The sequence below is a fragment of the Ceratotherium simum genome, chromosome 35 (genome assembly GCF_057802395.1).
Source record: "Ceratotherium simum simum isolate JZ-2026a chromosome 35, ASM5780239v1, whole genome shotgun sequence".
Taxonomy (NCBI): Eukaryota; Metazoa; Chordata; class Mammalia; order Perissodactyla; family Rhinocerotidae; genus Ceratotherium; species Ceratotherium simum.
The window spans coordinates 3,081,179-3,102,027 of NC_141934.1; the positions used below are offsets into that span (position 1 = coordinate 3,081,179).

The 20,849-nt window shown below is 43.1% G+C and overlaps 1 pseudogene across 1 annotated transcript in view; it reads left to right on the forward strand.

Annotated features, from left to right (window-relative positions):
- LOC101396693 (sodium/glucose cotransporter 1-like) overlaps nucleotides 1-20,849 on the forward strand; it is a 71,647-nt pseudogene that overhangs the window by 24,839 nt on the left and 25,959 nt on the right. The window contains exons 7-12 of the transcript XR_015549846.1: nucleotides 249-354; nucleotides 1,367-1,447; nucleotides 8,948-9,168; nucleotides 15,049-15,184; nucleotides 17,652-17,759; nucleotides 19,433-19,583. The product of XR_015549846.1 is annotated as a sodium/glucose cotransporter 1-like (transcript). The remainder of the gene's footprint in view (nucleotides 1-248; nucleotides 355-1,366; nucleotides 1,448-8,947; nucleotides 9,169-15,048; nucleotides 15,185-17,651; nucleotides 17,760-19,432; nucleotides 19,584-20,849) is intronic.

Sequence of the window (20,849 nt, forward strand, 5' to 3'; positions counted from 1 at the left end):
CAGCGGGGAAGAGACTAAGTTGTATTAACTGGATTAATTGGGTTAACCTTGGCTGAACTCCTGGGGCACGAGCCTTGTTGCCCGACAGAACTTGCGTAGACCTCACCCAGTGTCCACTAGTGGTGGGGTGGATGTGCTGACCACAGACCACCTGTTGCAGATGGTTTCTGAGGTCAGTGTCTTTATGGGATTGCTGTCGATTGAGCTGGAAATGAAAGTACAGCCCACTGCCTTTGTGCTCATTTCAGGTGGAGATCTGCACTGGTGCCATGTTCATGAGGCTGGTCTTGGGGTTGAATGTTTACCTGGCCACCATAGTCTTGCTGACAATTACTGGCGTTTATTCCATCACAGGTGAGGTTACTCTAACCACACACGTGTTTATATTGACACAAAAGCTCTACTTCTTCTCGTGGAGTCCTGGTAGACATTGAGGCAGGGGTCTCCAGCTTTTGCCTTTTCCCTAAGTCTGTGGATCACATTGCTGAGGCTGGAGGGGGGCGAGTAGTGAAAGTAATCAAGGCAGGGGTGCCTGAGTGGCGTCCTACCCTAGAAATCAGATCCGGCTGGCAGGGCTTTCCAAGGGGACTGGCAGGGACTCAGTGATTGTGTTTGGGGTCGGGCAGAGCCTGACCCCACAGGCCCCCAGGTAAAACAGTAGAAACCCAGAAAGAGAGTGAGGGAGAGGCAGCAGCTTCAGGCCACCTGGTCAGGCCATCACATGAGATCTTTTGTGCAGGCAGTTCTGTCCTAGACAGTGTCTGCCAGGATGTTGGGGGAGGGGGCGGCTCTCATCACTTGTGTTTTCCAGCCACAGTGCAGATCTTGGGTGCTGGTGAGTGTCCCTGGCCATTCACCACAGTCCGAGTGGAGAGAATGCACTCAATCACTGGTCCTCGAAGTGTGTATGTGGGGGAGCAGGGGTGTGTTTTCCTTCCCCAGGGCCATGTGGGAATGTCTGGAGACATCTTTGGTTGTCAAACTGGGGGTGCTACTGGCATCTAGCAGGTAGGGGCCAGAGATGCTGCCAACTGTTGCTTCCAAACTGAGATTTTGTGATTAAAGGTGTACTTTTTGCTTAGGAAAAACTACCAGATGTTCATTCATCCAAAAGTGGGAAGTAAAGGGAAATTGGGACATAGAAGGGCAAGGTAAGAATCCAACAAAAGAGCATGAAGGATATTAAAGAGAGAAAAAGGATATACCAGGACTAAGCATAAGTCGTTATAAGACCCACTGAATTAAAAGGCACAAAAGGTGTGACCGTGGAGATCTGGGAGGAAATAAGTACACAGAATAGGGACGCGGAGTAACTTTCACAGAGAGAGTCAGTGTGGCTTTCCTTCTCTTTCTCTTGCCTATTCAGGTGGTTTTGCAGCTGTGGTTTACACTGATACCTTACACGCTGGCGTTATGGTTCTGGGGTCAGTCTTGCTTATGGGCTTTGGTAAGTAAATCTTGAGAGGACCAGCTCCATGGGTAGAACTGAACCTAGAGCTGCCTGGGGCCATTTCAGCACCATCATCTCGCAGATGAGGGGACCGAGGCCCTCAGAACCCAAGAGCATTGTCTGCAGTCGTGCTGAAGGTGGAGGAGGAAACTTGTGCTCACTTCAGAAGGAGGAGGAGTCAGGGGAGAGGAGAGGCAGTGACACACTCTGGTGCTTTGGAACAGCGGTCAGGAGTGGTCGGCCACATTCCCCCAGCTCTGTGCCTCTGTCCGTGGTCTTCCTCTCCAGTTAGAAGCCCCTCTCCTTTACATCCACTCAATCCATCTGTCAAGGTCAACGGAAGATCCACCCCTGAAGGTGTGATTCTATGATTATTCCATCTACATGTCTTTCTTCTCTGGACTCGCATCGCTACCACACGACTTAACATTTTTTTGATACATACCTTCATTATTCATTTATTGTGTCACATAAATAAATTATAACCCCCAGGTCCAAAACTTCTTAAGAACCAGAACTATTGTGCCCCTCACATAATATGCAGTCTGGGGCACATAGTAGGTGCTTATTAAGTAACAGGAATGAAGATAATAGCTGATATTAGTTATCAGGTACCATGTAGGCATTTATCTATATTGCCTCATTTAATCATCACAATCGCCATGAGGCATAACTACTATGGTTATCCCCATTTTACAGACGAGGAAACTGAGTTTCAGTTAAGTAACTTGCTCAAAAGACACACCAAGAGCAGAACTCAGAACTGGGTCTCTAACACCAAAGCCCAGTATGCAAACTAACATATTACAGTCCCTGTAATGACAAGTACACTTACCCTAAAATGGAAGTTTCCTGCCACTAGCTAGAAGTGTGACCTTAGTGAGGTTGGTGTTACCCACTGCTCCATGGGTCAGAGATTGGTCTTGCAGATTCCTGGGAGGAAAAGCTCTTGGCTTGGGTATTGAAAAATGATTGAAATTATGTGTGAGTACAGTTGAAGGATTATGGTTCCATTGAGCATGTTGTTGAACCCCATGGAATGAGAACAGATAGAATCAGTTACACAGTCCTCAGTCTTACCAGTCAGTGAGCGTTAGTGCACCATGAAGTATACTCAGTGATGCATTGCTGGGACACAAAATACGTTTCAGGCATAATCCAAGGAATTTTTAAATGAGCTGAGAAGCAATAACTAATTTGAGTGACAAAACTATAAACTGTAAAACACACTAAGCCATTGTGTTTAGTTGTGTGCTGTGTTGAACATCAGCATTTTAAACACCTGCCAAGTCCACTGCAATAGTTGAGGAAGACATCCAAATAAACTTTAGGATCAGGTGGAATATTCCATTTAATGTTAGCAATTATGTCTCTCGTAATTATGTATTCTTTACTATTGTAGACTGAATGTTTGTGTCCCCCGCCCAATTAATATATTGAAATCTTTACCCCCAGTGTGATGATATTAGGAGGTGGGGCCTTTGGGAGGTGATTAGGTCATGAAGGCAGAGCCCGTGTAAATGGCTTAGTGCCCTTATGAAAGAGACCCCAGAGAGCTCCTTTGCCCCTTCTACGGTGTGAGGACACAGTGAGAAGATGGCCATCTGTGAACCAGAAAGTGGGCCCTCACCAGACACCCAAATAGCCAGCACCTTGATCTTGAACTTCCTAGCCTCCAGAACTGTGGGAAGTAAATTTTTTTTTATAAGTCACCCAATCTATACTATTTTGTTATAGCAGCCCAAACAGACTAAGACATTTTCTGAGAAGTTTAATGGGATTTTTTAATTAGGGTATTCATGTCAGTTCTTTTGATAAGTGAACTAGTGTAAAGTAATAGAATAATTATTTTCTTTTAAAAATATACAAGAACTTGTATATCCAAATGAGTGTTGTCCTTCAAACTTGTCACTGTGGGAACGCTTGCATGTACAATTTTATTTTTTTATTTTTAATTTTTTGGTAATATATACACAGTAAACAAAACAAAAGCGTTGTTATAAGAGGTTCAGGGATTCGATCGGAGATGTAAAAGACGCTTTCCACTCCAAACAAATGGACTGGAGGTATATTTTATTATATAGAGGATAGTAAAGGCGATAGTCCGCAAACAGATCCGAATAGGTCAAATAATAAGAGGGAAAAAACACCAGCTCGACTGGAAAGGGAAAACATCCACATTGGCTGAGATAGCAGCAGATCCGAATAGGTCATATAATAAGAGGGAAAAACATCAGATCGATCAGAAAGGGAAACACCAGATCGACTGAAGGGAAATGACACAAATCAACCGGAAAGAGAAACACCAGGTTGACCGAAAAGAGAACACATCAAATCAGTTACTTCACAGTAAATCAATTACTCACAACATCCACGCCCCACTGCCAGGAGAGTCCTGTGAATCGACACGGCTGGGCAAGGATCACACATCCTGGGCAAGGCGTCCCTTCCACAGGTGGAACTCTCATTGGGTCTCAGTCTCCAGCAGTTTATATAAGCAGTTACAGTTTACAGAGCAAGCATCCAGTGTTCCCATGCACAAATGGTTATCAGTGGCGTACGTGCACTGAGCCCCTTGGCTAACGTCCCAGCCCAGTAGTTGTGTACGTGCATTGTTTTCTTTGGTTATCGTCTTAGCCCAGCACAGATGGCCAGTCCATCCCGTGCTACGACGCTCCAAGAGCCTTGAACTGTTACAACTTGCAACTCCCTCCGTGGGAGAAAGGCCAGTTCCCGGGAAAAGGCCAGTTCCCACCACACAGAAAGCAGCTTTTATATTTCTTTTTGTGCTGGTGGCTGTAGGTCAGTGGAGCGGCCAGACATGGCTGTACTCATGTCAAGACAAGGGTACACAGTAAAATACTTGTTGCCCTCAGTTTCTTAGTTTGACTCCCCAGAAGCAACCGTATGGTAAGTTTTGTATATATCCTTTCAGAGATATTCTTCATATATACCAATACTTTTTTATCAATGAGATACATATTTTAATAGAATCAAAACAGAAAATTTTGCAGCCTGTGTTTCCACCACTGGTTCTATATCATAGGCAGATTTCTGTGTCAGCAAATAGAGATCTACTGCATCTTTTTTGTTTTTGTATTTGTAATAAACTTTTTATTGAAAAGGACACAAGTCTGCATTCATAGCTAGATGAAATATCACAAAGTGAACACTCTGGTCACCAGCACCCAGGTCTAGAAATTATCTTTTTGTTTCCTTCCTTTCCAAACTTTATACCTTTTGTTTCTTTTTCTTGTCTTACACTGGCTAGGACCGTTAGTACAGTGCTGACTAGAAGTAGAGACAGCAGGCATCCTTGTCTTGTTCTCAGTTTAGAGGAAAAGCTTTGAATATTTCACCATTAAATAAAATGTTTGCTGTCAATTTTTGTAGAAACTCTTTGTCAGACCAATGAAGTTCCTTCTATTCCTAGTTTACTAGGACTTTTTATCATGACTGGGTTTTAAATTGTGTCAAGTATCTTTTCCACATCCACTGAGATGATTATGTTATTTTTCTCCTTTACTCTGTTAACACGGTGAAGTGTAGTGACTAGGTTTTGAATGTAAACTCAACCTTGCATTCCTGGAATAAACTCAGCTTTGTCAAGAGATACCCCAAATTCCTCTCCAAAATGGCTATATTTACTTATATTATCAGCAATTTATGAGAATATATGTTTCCTAACATCCCAGCCAACGCTTGATGTTTTAAGACTTTAAAAATTTACCCAGTAGGTGAAGAAAAAGGTGTCTCATTTTTGTTTTCATTCGAAGTTTCCAGATACTGAGGTTGAGCATCTTTTCATGTACGGTCAGGCATCACCTAATGACATTTTGGTCAATGACAGACTGCATATACGACAGTGGTCCCACAAGATCATAATGGAGCTGAAAAAGTCCTATCACCTAGTGATATCATGGCCATCATAACATCGTAGCACAATGCATTACTTACATGTTTGTGGTGATGCTGGTGTAAACAAACCTACTGCTTCATCCCAATATCAAAGTGGTGTTTCTCCCTCCAAACACCACCTCTTTGATCCAACCAATGGACCAAGGACTTACAGCAGCTTTTAAGGTCTACTACCTGAGGAGGACCTTTGCCCAGGATATTGCTGCAACTGAGGAAGATGCTGATGCAAGTCTGGAAGGATTACAACATCTGTGACTGATCAAGAGCCTTGCCCGGGCTCAGGATGATGTCACCAAGGAGTGTATGAATGGCCTCTGGAAGAAGACACGGAAGAGGTTTGTCCATGACTTCAAAGGATTTGCCGAGGGTGAGGAGGTTGCAAAAATCAGCAAAGCTGTGGTTGAGACGGCAAACAACTTGAACCTGGGTGTGGGTGAGAATGACATTTAGGAGCTCCTAGAGGTGCTTCATGGGGAATTGACTAATGGGGAGTTGTTGGAACTGGAACAGGAATGCATAGCTGGAGAAGAGGCAGGAGAAAAGGAAACTGCAGGAGAAGAAAAAGAAGACGAACCGCCAAGAAAATTCGCAGTGAGTGGTTTAGCAGAAGCTTTGCAGACCTCAACAAGCTCCTTAAAATGTTTGAAAACAGGGGCCCTAACACCGAAAGGTTTTCGTTAATAGAGAGAAACGGTTATGATATGTTATCTGCTTACAGGCAAATCTGTGATGAAAAAAGAAACAAACCAAGCAAACCACCATGGGCATATTTCTGAAAGAGTGACACTTCCTCAAGAAGAGCCTCAGGCAGGTCCTTCGGGAGGTATTCCAGAAGAAGGCACTGTTCTCATAGGAGACGACAGCTCCGTGTGTGCTATTGCCCCTGAAGACCTTGCAGTGGGGCAGGATGTGGAGGTGGAAGACAGGGATAGCGATGATCCTGACCCTGTGTAGGCCTAGGCTAATGTGTGTGTTTGTGTCTTAGTTTTTAACAAAAAAGTTGAAAAAGTAAAAATATTAAAAAGTTTAAGAATAGAAAAAAGCTTATAGAATAAGGATATAAAGAAAGAAAATATTTTTGTAGAGCTGTACAATGTGTGTTTTAAGCTAGGTGTTAATACCAAAGAGTCAAAGTTTAAAAAATAAAAAGTATATAAAGTAAAAAGGTTATAGTAAGCTAAGATTAATTTATTATTATTATTGTTTGTTTTTTTACATTTTATTTATTTTTATTTTTTTATTTTTTTGTGAGGAAGATCACCCCTGAGCTAATATCCACGCTAAGCCTCCTCTTTTTGCTGAGGAAGACCAACTCTGAGCTAACATCTATTGCCAATCCTCCCTTTTTTTCCCCAAAGCCCCAGCAGATAGTTGTATGTCATAGTTGCACATCCTTCTAGTTGCTGTATGTGGGACGCGGCCTCAGCATGGCCGGAGAAGCGGTGCCTCCGTGTGCGCCCGGGATCCAAACCCGGGCTGCCAGTGGTGGAGCGCGCGCACTTAACTGCTAAGCCACGGGGCCGGCCCCTAGATTAATTTATTATTGAAGAAAGAAGAATATTGTTTTATAAATTTAGTGTAGCCTAAATGTAGAGTGTTTATAAAGTCTACAGTAATGTACAGTAATGTCCTAGGCCTTCACATTCACTCACTGCTCACTCACCGACTCACCCAGAGCAACTTCTGTTCCTGGAAGGTCCATTCATGGTAAGTGCCCTATACAGGTGTACCATGTTTTATCCTTTATACTGTATTTTTACTGTACCTTTTGTATATTTAGATATGTCTAGATATACAAATACCATTGTGTTACAGTTGCCTACAGTATTCAGTACAGTAACATGCTGTACAGGTTTGTAGCCTAGGAGCAATAGGCTATACCATCTAGGTTGGTAAGTACACTCTATGATGTTCACACAATGATGAAATCACCTAAAGACTCGTTTCTCAGAATGCATCCCCATCGTTAAGTGATGCATGACTGTACTTAGTGGCCATTTGTATTTCCTCTTTTGTGAATTACCTGTTCGTATTCTCTACCATGTTTCTTTTTTTTCCTACCGTGTTCTTTCCCAGTAGTTTCCTTTGGCTGTTGAGGTATAAGAGTCCTTTATACATGATGCAGGTCTCTTCTTTCAGTCTAACAAATTTTTAACTTAATTTCAGTCATATAAATTTGAAATTTTGAGGTCAAATTTATCAACCTTCCTTTTCCTTTTTGTATCTTATTTAAGAATGTATTCCCTAACCAAAGTTCGTAAAGATACTCTCCCATTTTCTTCTAATAACTTTGTAGTTTTGCATTTCACCTTTTTTTTAATCCACATGGAATTCATTTTTAGAAATGCCACGAGGGTCCAGCCTGGTGGCATAGCAGTTAAGTGTGTGCTCTCCACTGTGGCGGCCCGGGGTTTGGATCCCAGGCATGCACTGACGCACTGCTTGTCAAGCCGTGCTGTGGCAGCGTCCCATATAAAGTGGACGAAGATGGGCAAGGATGTTAGCCCAGGGCCAGTCTTCCTCAGCAAAAAGAGGAGGATTGGCAGATGTTAGCTCAGGGCTGATCTTCCTCACAAAAAAAAAAAAAGAAAAAGAAATGCCATGAAGTGTCTTATTAATTTTATACTCACTGAGTATCCTTTCATCAACTAGTCTTGACTCCAAATGATTCTGAACCCATTTCAAAGATCAAGTCTATATCAAATGAACGTGGTTTAATATGCCAAAATAAAGGCATTTTTTTCAGTTAAGTAACTAGAATTTTGGGTGTTTTAGTGCCTTTTAAAAAACATTTTTCTTTAATGTTAAGATTTTACACCACTTAGGATATTGAGGGAGAAATGCCATAGGCTCTGAAGAAAATTTCAAATACAAAGTTTCATATATGTTTTGCTGGCATTGCAGTAAAACAAACATGAATTTCTGTTTCATTCAAGTTTATTTAGATAACTTGTGATAGAACTTTAGTTCAAAACTATTGTGAGCAAATAAGTACTCTCTTGGCTCAATAACTAAAAATTCGAGGGGCATGCCACCATCAGGCATGGCTAGATCCCAGGTTCTGAATAGACAGACAAAAGAGCTTCAAACTGCCGTACCAGCTTAGAACCCCAAAGGAAGGAAGCAGGCTTTTTTGGTTCCTTAAGCATAAGGGTCCTGGGACAAATTCTGATTAACCCAGCTTGGGTCTCATGTCCATTCCTGACATATCAGTTGTTGCCCAGGGGAGAGGGAGCATTGGCCCAGCCTGGGTCATGTGCCACATTGGAATGATGGACAGTTTGATGAGGCCCACCTAAGCCACACAGGATGGAATGTAACTGGGAAGAGGGCTTCTGCTACCATAAGCTGGAGGGTGGGGTGCTGGGCACACAACCACCAGTGTCCCCTATCCTCTTCTTTCTCTTTGGAAGAGATGCTGTCTTTTCTTAGGCACATATGATCGTGACTATTTGTCACTCCATTGCGCTTTATATATAAGATACAGTCAGCCAAACTGGGTCTTACTTTGCAGTCTTGGTTTTTCAGACATGTGTATTGTGCAGTTTTAGGTACTGATAAATTTTATGGTATTTTAAGCCTTTAAGGAAGTGGGAGGATACCAGGAGCTACTGCATAGGTACTTAGACACTGAGCCAAGCATAATCCATGAAGGAAACTGGACTGCCAAGCCAGAATGCTACATGCCTCACCTGGATTCTTTCCATATCTTCCGAGGTCCCATCACTGGAGACCTCCCCTGGCCTGGAATTGTCTTTGGTGTCTCCACCCTCTCCTTGTACTACCGGTGTGCCAATCAGGTAATTAGGTACTCTGCAGCTGAAGTGACTGCATCCGGGGGCTGGTGGTCGTCAGTGTGTTCCAGGCTCCACCACCGTCTATGCAGTGGCAGGCGAGGGTGGGCCTCTCTGTACTCAGTGGTCAGTTTTCCCTTCCAATCTTTATTGCCTAAATAACTTTATAAGAAATTCTTTTTAAAAGGACTTTCTCCCAGAGTCCCATCTGTAATTCACCAACTGTTTCCTTTTTTTGTTCTTCCCTATCATTATCTAAAAAGCACAGTTTTTTTTAATGTAAAATATCTGTCACTTCTCCCCAGTTGAGTCTTTAAATTAAGTGCAACCAATCAATATTTCAGTTGGATTTTTTAAGGACTCAAACTTATTCTAAAAATTATATGGCTCTCTAACAATGGTAGATCATTACACAAATTGTAAAATATTCATATAGTAAAAAGCCAACATAGAAATAAAAAGGAAGTACAGCTACATGCAATAATAACATGGATGAATCTTCAAAGCATGATGCCGAATAAAAGAAGCTAGACACAGAAGGCTAGGTACTGCCTGATTACATCTGAATAAAGTTTAACACATGCAATGGCAAGTTATGTTGTTTAGTGATACACAATTAGGTGGCAAAAAATTAAAAGAGAAGAAATAAAACAGTCATGAAAGTGTTCATTTTTGGAGCAAGGGAAGGGGTTGAGGTTAAAAAGAGGCGCACACAGCAGTATTATTCACAATTGCCAAAAGGTGGAAACAACCCACATGTCCACCAACAAATAAATGAAGAAACGAAATGTGTATCCATGCGTTGGAATATTATTCAGCCGTAAAAAGGAATGAGGTACTGATACATGCTACAACTTGGATGAATCTCAAAAACATTATGCTATATGAAAGAAGCCAGACACAAAAGGTCACCAATTGTAAAATTCTTTTTATGTGAAATATCCAGAATAGGCAAATCCAGAGAGACAGAAATCCAATTAGTGCTTGTCAGGGGAGGAGGAATGGAGAGTGACTGCTTAATGGATATGGGTATTCTTCTGGAGTGATAAATAGTTTTGAAACTAGAGAGAGGTGGTGATTGCACGACAGTGGGGATGTACTAAATGCTACTGAATTGTTCACTTTAAAATGGTTAATTATATGTTATGCGAATTTCACCTAATTTTTTAAAAACAAGTCAGAGAGAGGCTTCTGGGGTCCCTGCAGCATTTCATCTCTTGATTTGGACGATGGTTACACAATATGCTCTGTAATGTGCTCCAGTGTACTTGTCGTCGTGTGTTATATCACAGTAAAGAAGGTTTAAACATTTTGTAGAAGGAAATGCCACAAATAGCTAACTCAAGTTTGAAAATGAACAACAAAGAGGGAGAACTTGCCTGACCAGATATTTTTGTTTTTTGTTTTTTTTTTTTTTGTAAGATTTTATTTATTTTTTTTTTCCCCCCAAAGCCCCAGTAGATAGTTGTGTGTCATAGCTGCACATCCTTCTAGTTGCTGTATGTGGGACGCGGCCTCAGCATGGCCGGAGAAGTAGCGCGTCGGTGCGAGCCCGGGATCCGAACCCGGGTCGCCAGCAGCGGAGCGCGCTCACTTAACCACCAAGCCACGGGGCCGGCCCCTAGACGAGATATTTAAACATCTACAAAGTAACAGTAATAAAACATTTGAAATTTCCGAAAATAGACACATAGCCTAATGGAACAGACTAAAGAGCTGAGGGACAGACTCATGTACTTTATCAGAATTTAATATATATTCACGGAAGCTCCACGAATCAGTGAGAGAGATACATGTTCTTTGATGTTGTTAGAAAAACCAGCTTACTATTTGGAGTAAAAAAACTTCATCTCTAGCTAATGCTTCTACAAAGGTGGACTTGAGATGGGTTAAAGACTTAAATGTGAAAAGTAAAACTATACAGTTAAGGGAACATAATATTAGAGAATATTTTTGAGACAGAGGGGGAAGTACAAATCGTATCGATTTGATCACATTCCATATAAGGACTTTTAAACAAAGAATACCATAGACGAAGTTGACAGATGGCAGATTAGAGAAGATTATTAGAAATGTTTATAAGGACAAGGGACTAGTAGCAAATCCACAAGAAAAAGGGAGCTCCAACAGAAACGTGGGCAAAAGATAGTGACAGGCAATTGATAGAAAAGGAAATGTCAGCAAGCATACAACCCAGAGTTATCAGGGAAGCGTAATTTAAAACCACAGTGAGACTGGCAAAAATTAGAAAGCTTTGTAATGGCAAGTGTTGGGGAGGATGTGGATGTTTAGGAACCGTTGTGCACTTCTGGTAGAAGTGTAGACTGGTGCAGTGTGTTCTAGAGTATAATCTGGCAGCATTCAATAAAATTAAGTTTATTGTACTCTGTGACCTAGCTGTGATGTTCCTCAGAATCTACCTGAAAAATCCTCATGCAAGTTCATAAGGGATTATGTATGAGACATGGATCACAGTGTTGGTTGTGTCAGTTACTATAAAGGGGGTAGATGAAATGGGGAGGGTGATACTTGTGAAATACTATGCAGCTGTTAGATGCAATGGACTAGATGTACACATAGCAACACTGATGGATCTTTAAAATGTACAGAGTGGAAGGACAAGGAACAAGATGAGATCCAGAGCACAATACATGGGTATACGTAGCTATAATTTTTTTATTTGAATTCTTTCCCTTCTGTTTATTATGTGTTTAATTATCCTACATTACCCAAAAGATAAGAAAAATCTTTCTGTATTTTTCTTTCAATTTCTTCTATAACCATAACTTTAAAAGTTGCCCCTGGACTTCCCCTTCTGACAACAGGTAAACTAGATTTCCTGAACCACCTCCCACTACAAAACTCCTAGGAATGCTGGGTAAAATATAACAAACATCTTTTATAGTCATAGAGGAGCTCATAAGAAAGGAAGAAAATCTCCGGAGGCTGAAAACAAAGAGAGAATTGAAATCTGGAGAGCTAAGCTGACACTGACACTGACAGTGCCCTCACAGCATTTACCAAGCTTGGTTTTCAAAGGCCTAGATTTAAATGGCCAGATGAGAACAGGAGAAAAACCTTGAGTTCATTACTGGTGAAGAGTGAACCCTTCATGTAGAACTTGGATTCTTGAAAGGCTGTAACCTCAGTGCTAAGACTAGGAAAACATCTGCCCACTAGCCAGGAGAAACAACTTCAAAAAACAGTGCCCCAACCTGGGCTCCAGGAGGAGGAGAAAAGCCTCCTCTGAGTTTTCATAATGGCAGGCCTGCCTCCCTCTATGTCTGTGTTTTTAATTTACGTGTGTGGTCAGGGTAACCTCATGTGAGGAAATGAACATAAAATCATCCAAAATTTGTTACCGCTGAACTGGCAGAAGTAATGACAAATTCTCTCTAGAGGGATGTACCCTCAACCAAGGCCTTGCAGGATTCCCATTAATAAATCCCTGCTCAGCATGAGCCCCCACCCAAAAGTAGAAAACATGGAAGAATCTAACCACCATGAGCAAGAAACAGCAGAATTAGTACTCTAAACTTCAGAAAATTGAAGTATTAGATACCAAATACAAAATAAATGTTTAAAGAAATAAAAATTGAACTGAAAACATTAACACAATTCTATCAAAAAAGATCAGTCAGATTTAAAAACTCAAACTTATAGAAATGAAAAATACACTTATTGAAATGTAAAACTCAGTAACTGTTAAAATAGCGGATTAAATATAGCCAAAGGGGAAAAAAATTAATAATCTGGAAGAGAGAACTGAAGAAATAGCCCAGAAAGCACAAAAATGGAAAGTGTGAAAGAAAAATGAAGGAACATGAAAGATAAAATGAGGATTAAAATACATCTCATTGGAGTTCCAGAAGAAAAGGAGAGAAAAACAATATTTGAAGAGAAACTGGCTGAGAATTTTTATAATTGTTGAAAGAGCAAGAATCATCAAATTCAGGAATCGCAGTGAATCTCAAGCAGAAATAATTTAAAAATCCACACAGAGCCACTCATAATGAAAGTCCAGAACATCAAAGACAAGAAGAAGATTTTGAAAGCCACCTGAGAGGAAAGATTACTTATAAAAGAAGACACTTATACCAACAACAGACTCCTCAGCAGCAACGATGTAACCCAAAGGTAGAGGAGTAAAATTTTCAAAGTACTGAGGAAAATGTCAACCTTAAATTACATGCCCAGCGAAGGTATTATTCCTAGCCAAGGGCAAAATCAAGACAGAACCTTACCTAAAGAAAGACTGAAATATGGACGTAAAGAAAAAGGAAGTACTGAAGAGCAAGGGGGACTAGTGAGCAAAGATGTTGACAGGCACATGAACAAATCTAAAGCGTTGGCTGAAAAACAATAATAATTACAAATATAGGAAGTAAAAAACAGGACAGAACTGAAATATTGGACTACAGTTTGGAGGTAAATCTATGAACCATAAGGGTGGGCATATTGGTTTACGTTGGACTTAAAGTTATATCCCTGCTAAAATTTTAAGGGTAATTATTAAAAGCATAGAAGGAGAATATGTAATTTCCTAACTAGTAAAGAAAATGATTTAAGAAAAAATTTTCATTAAAAAAGAGGCAGATAAACTGGCAGAAGGCCAATTGTTAACCTTTGGCCCATCACCATTTTTAAACAATAGTCTTTCCCTCACCCCACTTTGGAATATATGACAATATACGGAAGTGCTCAGGACTTTCTACAGGGAGTGATTTTGCTCTTCTGATCGCCCTTCCCTCTTCATCAAGAGCCATGTTTCTGCCCTTGCCCTGCTTCTTCATCCCTCCCTGAGAGACCATCTCTTCTGGGCACAGGGCTTACACCAGGCCCTGCAGCCTGGCTGCCCGTGCCTGCTGAGCAGAGGCCTGCATACACTGAGAGGCCAGCAGCAGGAACAGCAGACCTCCTGAGAAGCAGTACGTGTTGCATGAGGCAGGACCACTTTTGGGTTCTTCCTCCTATTATTAAAATAATGCATTTGGAAAACAATGAAAATGTAAAGAAGAAAATGAAAATCCTGCCTGTAAATTCTCCCACCCCAGAATTAACCACTATTATCATGTTGGTTTATTCCTGTGGGCTTTTTTCTGGGTATAGAGCCACAGTATATATGCTGCTGTTGTATCCTGTGCCTTTTAGTTACCATCACACTGTGAGCATTTTTTCACATTATTTAAATATTCTTCAAGAAATGTTCTTCAGTAATTTTAGTGTATACATAATACTGCATTGTTTTGATGCACTGGGCCATGTCTTTATGTTCTTTCTTAAGTGCTTCTCCACCTGCCAGCTGTACCATTCTGTTCGGCCTGAGTGCACACTGCCTCTTATAGCAATAATGCCATGAAATGGGTCATGAAACATCTCCTAGGAGATTTTTGCATTTTTAAGGTCTATACTAGTTCATTTCAATTTAGATGAATGAAGTTGGTCCTAGTTCTAAACACTCATTTACTGCTAGGGGCCTACCTTTGCTTTGATGTCACAAGAGCCCTTTTCCTTCTGCCCGGCAGACACGGTCTGTGGCCTCTAGGAGGGAGTCTTGTCCTTGCCAGGGGACAGCTTGTAAACACTGCGCTGCTATGATTGGTGTGCAGTGCTAGCAATGAGGCCAAAGTCATGCATGCTATCCCTGTCCCCTCCAGCAGCTGTGCACTGAGCAAAACGTGCTCATTGGTCACACACGTCTCCTCTGGCCCTAGATATCCAGAGTTGTCTGGATTGTTGAAGTGAGCAGCTTTAGCAAAAACCTACCAGAGGGCACAGCCTGCCACTGCAGGAGGTCACAGTTGTCCCATCTGTGCCAAGGAAGCCCAGGCTTGATACATTCTGATAAAGCCACCACCCTACCCACCACTTGTGATTCTTTGGCAGATTTTTGTCCAGCGGTGCCTGGCAGGGAAGAACATGTCTCATGTGAAAGGCGGCTGTATCTTTTGTGGGTACCTGAAGCTGCTGCCCATGTTTAGCATAGTGATGCCAGGAATGATCAGCCGTGTCTTATACCCAGGTAAATTCTTGTTTCTGATGTGTTCACACTCATCAACTTCTCTCTTAAAGATCCAGAGGGTACTGGGGATTATCAGGTCTCCCACAGTGTACTGGTGTTGAGGTGCCCCAGATTGCTTTCTTGGGAGCTAATGGGTTTAGATTAGGGACATAGCTGAGCAGAAGTCTGGCAGAGACTGTGGATGTAGGTGGCAAGCAAGAAATTCCAGAGAGATCAGTTCAGGCAAGGAAGAGGTGATCAATGCTGGTTCCAGCCGGGGCCCAATCTCTGCGTGGCACTGAGCCACAATCTGCAGGAAGGTTCAGTGGCTCCCCTTGCATCACAGGCATCGTCATGCCAGGCACACCTGTGTGCCAGGTGCTGTACTGGGGAACTGACAGATGCTGCCATTGCTCTCACTGCCCCAGAGGTGGGCTTTCGTAGCCTCATTGAACAGAGGAGGCATATCAGAGGGGGAGCTCCGTGTAACTCCCATAGTGGGTCTGACTCTGAGGCCCAGGTTCTTTCCATTAAATGCTATTAAAACAGCCCTGTTGTCCTTAATGAGCTCTCATAACTCTGTGGATGTATCTCATCCCCATTTCAACCTAGTTTTACTAGCTATACTGCCTCTCAGGGTACCACGTTTGTTTGTTCATTAAACCTTTATGGAGCACGTACTCTGATAGGTGCAGCCACTGGGGCAAAGCAGGCGGCTTCCAGGGGAGTCTTCTGCTGCAGTGCTTTGACAAGGCCAAATAGAATGTAAAACACTTTTTATTGCTAAGTAACATGTGCAGTAGACATCTCTAACCCTAACTCATCATTCAGTCTGCCCCTGAGACAGGCCTCTTTTTTTAAATCCTAATTCCTTTCCAGTTTCAACAGAGAGAAGTACTTTGTTTCAACATTCACAGATTTGGTCTTCGGCTGTCAAGTGACACTTTTTTGGGTCTCATAGGTGGTGCCTCCTCGTTGAACAGAAAATAGGCCCCTGTGCTTTCTAGGACCCAAGTCTCCTGGGCTTCACAGCCATGGGTCCCCACCTCCACTCCACAGTATGGACTGGCCTGCTCACTGAGGAAGAAGATTGGGCAGAATATCATGTATCTTGGACTCTAGAAGCTGCTAAGGGAGGGGGAAGAAGAGTGAGGAATAGCTCCTGCCCCTGGCTGGAGGGGGCCTCAGGAACCCAAACTCTCTCCCGCCCTCTAATCAAGAGGGAAATAGAGTTAAGAGACTGCACTGGTGGAGAGCCCTTGGGGTGGAGAAGGGCCTAGAACCACTTGTCCCTAGTCCTCAGAAATGGCAAGACTCAGATCCATTTATACTTGCCAGGTGTATAAAGCCAGAAAGCCATTTGTCACGACAACTTGGCACCTGCCCATGTTTCTGGAAGAACATGCTTTTCCAGTGACCCAAATGTTTCTGGCCCTAGATTCTGGTCTCTCTCCTGGCCAGAGCCTGTCAAGGTGTGATTCTCTAAATCTAGTTTTCTGGGTAGGCCACTGTATTTGTTGGGGTTCTTGGTTGAAAATGATGTGCACTTTTACGTCCTTTATCTTCTGAGCAGGTGTCATCCTCAGGCCACCTGGTAGCAAGATGGTCACCAGCAGCAGCAGGCCTCTGAACTACCAGCTCAACAACCCCCACAGAAACAGTGTTTCCTTTCCCAGTAGTTCCAGCAAAAATCTCAGATGAGTCTTAGTGAACTCACTTGAGTGATAGGGACCAGTCGTTGTGGCCAAGAGGAAGTAATTTCCAGAATGGCCAGGCCTGGCTCTCGAGCCCCCTCCAAACCACATTGAGTGAGATGGAGCGGGCGGGATAGGGGGCAGATGAAAAGGGATGTTCACTGCAGCCACCCCCTTGAGTTTTCACATTCTTTCTCTAGATGTTTGGTAACCACTTCTTAAGTGACATACCTGTCCCCAGTAAAATAGCTTGCTCTACCCATAAACCTGGGCAACATCCTGCTTCCTTCTAGTCCATGTTGATTCATTGTTTTGGGGGTTTTTTTCCCTCAGATGGTAACTTTGTATCCCTGATAGCTTTATAAGCTCTTGAAGGGCATGTCACATTCACTCCCTTTACCTCTCTTTGTCCAAAATTTCTTCCCAAATACTCTGAAATAACACCTCTCTCAGGCTAAGGGAGTAAAGTTATGCGTTACTCATACATTAGTATATGGATGAATAATCCACTTGCTTTCCTGACACCTAGCCGGAATCATGTTGAGGTCAGGGGACTTGCTTTGGTTCAAGCAGTGACTTGGTAGGAGCACCAATTCACTGGACTCCTTGGTGCCCAGCTCCTAGCCCCTGCCTTCACCCCACACTCCTGAAGAGCCTATAGGATCATGAATTGGAGCAGTCACCAGTAGACGACACAGCATCCACATGCGATTCCTAATTTGCTTCCTTTTCCCTGAGCTCAGATTTTGGAGCTCTCAGGCCAGCACGTTGGTGTGACTATTATCTCTTTGCAGATAAAGTGGCGTGTGTTGTACCTTCAGAATGTGAGAAGCACTGTGGTACCAGAACTGGTTGTAGCCCCATTGCCTACCCAGTGGTGGTGGTAGAGCTGCTGCCCAATGGTAAGAAATGGACCCTGCCATCGAGGGCCATAGAAGCCCCATGATCAGTGTCCCCCCTGCAGCCTGTGCCCGCAGGCTATAAGTGGATGGTTGGGAGTGAGGGGACTAGGGGTGGCTTTTCTACCAGTCAGCCCATGGTTCTGGGTGGAATGCAGGCTGTGGGTGGGAGGGACCTTAGTGATGTAGAGGGAGCCTTGCTGCCCTGAGGGAAGGATCTGGGCCTCCTCCCTCTTCATTCCTCACACACTCGTAATGCACATGCTCTCAGAAGCACAACCTGTGCATGTGATTTGCATTATTCCTCTCCCCACCTTAGCTCGAGCCTTTGCTCCTTCATTCTGCAGATGGGCTCCACGCTGTGCTAGACATTGTTCTAAGCCATGAGAATGCAGAGATGAGCAAGACCTAGTTTTGCTCTCAAAGAGCTCACATCCAGTGGGATGGGCAAGAGTATGGGCAATTCACCAACAGTGAGATGGCATTCATTGCGAGATGACAGTGAGCCCATGCATTCTTTTCACCTGCTTCCCCAAATCCCACGGAAATGGCCAAATGAATAATACAATTAAAAAAACAATTCCAGGGGCCAGCCCGGTGGCGCAAGCGGTTAAGTGCGCGCGCTCCACTGCAGCGGCCCGGGGTTCGCCAGTTCGGATCCTGGGCGCGCACCGATGTGCTGCTTATTAAGCCGTGCTGTGGCGGCGGCCCATATAAAGTGGAGGAAGACGGGCACAGATGCTAGCCCAGGGCCAGTCTTCCTCAGCAAAAAAGAGGGGGATTAGCATTGGATGTTATCTCAGGGCTGGTCCTCCTCACAAAAAAAAACAATTCCATATTAGCTCTGGAGATCAATAGGCTGGGAAAGTTGAAACATTTCCATTAAATACAATATAGATGGAATCCAACTGAGAGAAATACTGACCATCCCAGAGTTCAGGAAGGAAGTTGTCTGAATTCCCCAGCTGAGCCCATCTTAGAGCACTCAGTTCTGTGAGTGAGAGTAGGCTGTGGGACTCTTGAAGGAAGGCAAATACAAGGACTCTAGTCTTTGCCTGAATACGGTGGGGGCCTTGCAGCGCTGGGCTCCAATTCAGGCCCTGGTTATGTAACCTCAGGCTCTCCCAACAGCACATAGAAATCTCCAGACAGAGCAAAGTCCCTGCTGCAGGGTGGCCTTTCGGGTAGTAATACTAGATTGTTATGTTTATAGCTAACATTTGTTCAGTGCTTGCTCTGTATTGGGCATTGTGTTAACCCATCTACTTAATTTATCTTAATCTTAACAACAGCCCTATGTGGTAGGTACACTTATGCCCACTTACAGATGAAGACACTGAGGCACAGGGAGCCACATGATTTACCTACAGTTGGAACCTTCTCTGAGCCTCTGGCTCCTCATCTGTCAAAGGGGGGGTGGCAATGATGTCTATCACACAGGCTGTGGGGAGGATTGTGCAAGCTAACGCAGGCTAATGCTAATGCTGAAACGTTCTGGGACAAAGCAAGGACAAATGTGATGCATTAATCTATCTTAGATGGAATTCCACTCCAAATAAAATTTGAATGTTTTGTAGGGGAAAATTTAGTATGTGGAAAAGTTCCTTAGGAGGCCTAAGGCATCTCCTGGTGTGGCCAGAGAGCTGGAAGCCCAGGAAATGTCCCTTCTCTTCCAGGTGTACGCGGCTTGATGCTGTCCACAATATCAGCCTCTCTCATGTCCTCCTTGACTTCTGTTTTCAATTGTGCCAGCACCCTGTTCACAATGGACATCTATACCCGAATGCGGCCTATGGCCACTGAAAAGGAACTCATGGTAACAGGAAGGTGAAGGATTCCTCTAATCACATTAGTTACTACTGCTGTAAATGAAGTGATGCCCCTAATATGTTATAACGTGAAAAATTTAGCCTGATAGTACTGTTAGAGAATTATCCTGTTTATATACAGTATGGTTGTTACTGTTTTTTTTTTTTTTTTTGGCTGCAGTTTTACAATGAAGGTGTATTGCTTTTATAATCACAAAGAAAATTGTTTCCATTTGGGAAAAAAATAAGTAATAATCACAGTGATAAAAATGAGCATAGTTTGGGGCTGGCCCCGTAGCCTAGTGGTTAAGTTCAGGGCGCTCTGCTTCGGTGGCCTGGGTTCAGTTCCCGGGCACAGACCTACACCGCTCATTGGTGGCCATGCTGTGGTGGTGACCCACATTACAAAAGAGAGGATGAGTGGCACAGATGTTAGCTCAGGGCGAATCTTCCTCAGCAAAAAAAAAAAAAAATGAGCATAGTTTAATGTACCTCCTAAACTAGTCCTTGTGAGGAAATTTACATACATTATCTCATTTAGTCCTCATGACAGCCTTTAAAGGAAAGTTTTACTGTTCTTATTCTCATTGTACAAATGGGGGTAAAGTCACAAAGAGAAGGGAATTGATCTGCCTCAGGTCACGTCTTAAGTAGGAGAACTTGTCCGTGTCAGGGGCATGGTGTTAACCATGATGCCTCATGGCACCATGCTTGGCGTGGGGTGGAGGATACAAACGTGTAAAACATGGTCCCCGTCTTTATTCCATAGGGTTTCACATCGGCTACCCCTGGACCACATCCAACCACACATATTTAAGTTGGCCCATATTATGTCTAAAATACTTCATCTCACATCAACGTGCATGTTGCTCATCTATTTTATGTGTCTAACCCCTGCATTTGAGTTTGCCTTTACATTTTGATTAGCATTCGATGGTTAAAAGCACATTGATAGGGGCCAGCCCAGTGACATAGTGGTTAAGTGTGTGCGTTCTGCTGTGGCGGCCGGGGGTTTGCAGGTTAAGTGGTTAAGTGTGTGCGTTCCGGTTTGGCGGCTGGGGGTTCGCAGGTTCGGAACCCCAGGCGTGCACAGACGCACCGCTTGTCAGGCCATGCTATGGTGTCATGCCATATAAAGTAGAGGAAGATGGGCACGGATGTTAGCCCAGGGCCAACCTTCCCCAGCAAAAAGAGGAGGATTGGCATCGGATGTTAGCTCAGGGCTGATCTTCCTCACAAAAGAAATAAATAAATAAAAGCATGTTGATAAATTTTAAGAAACAGA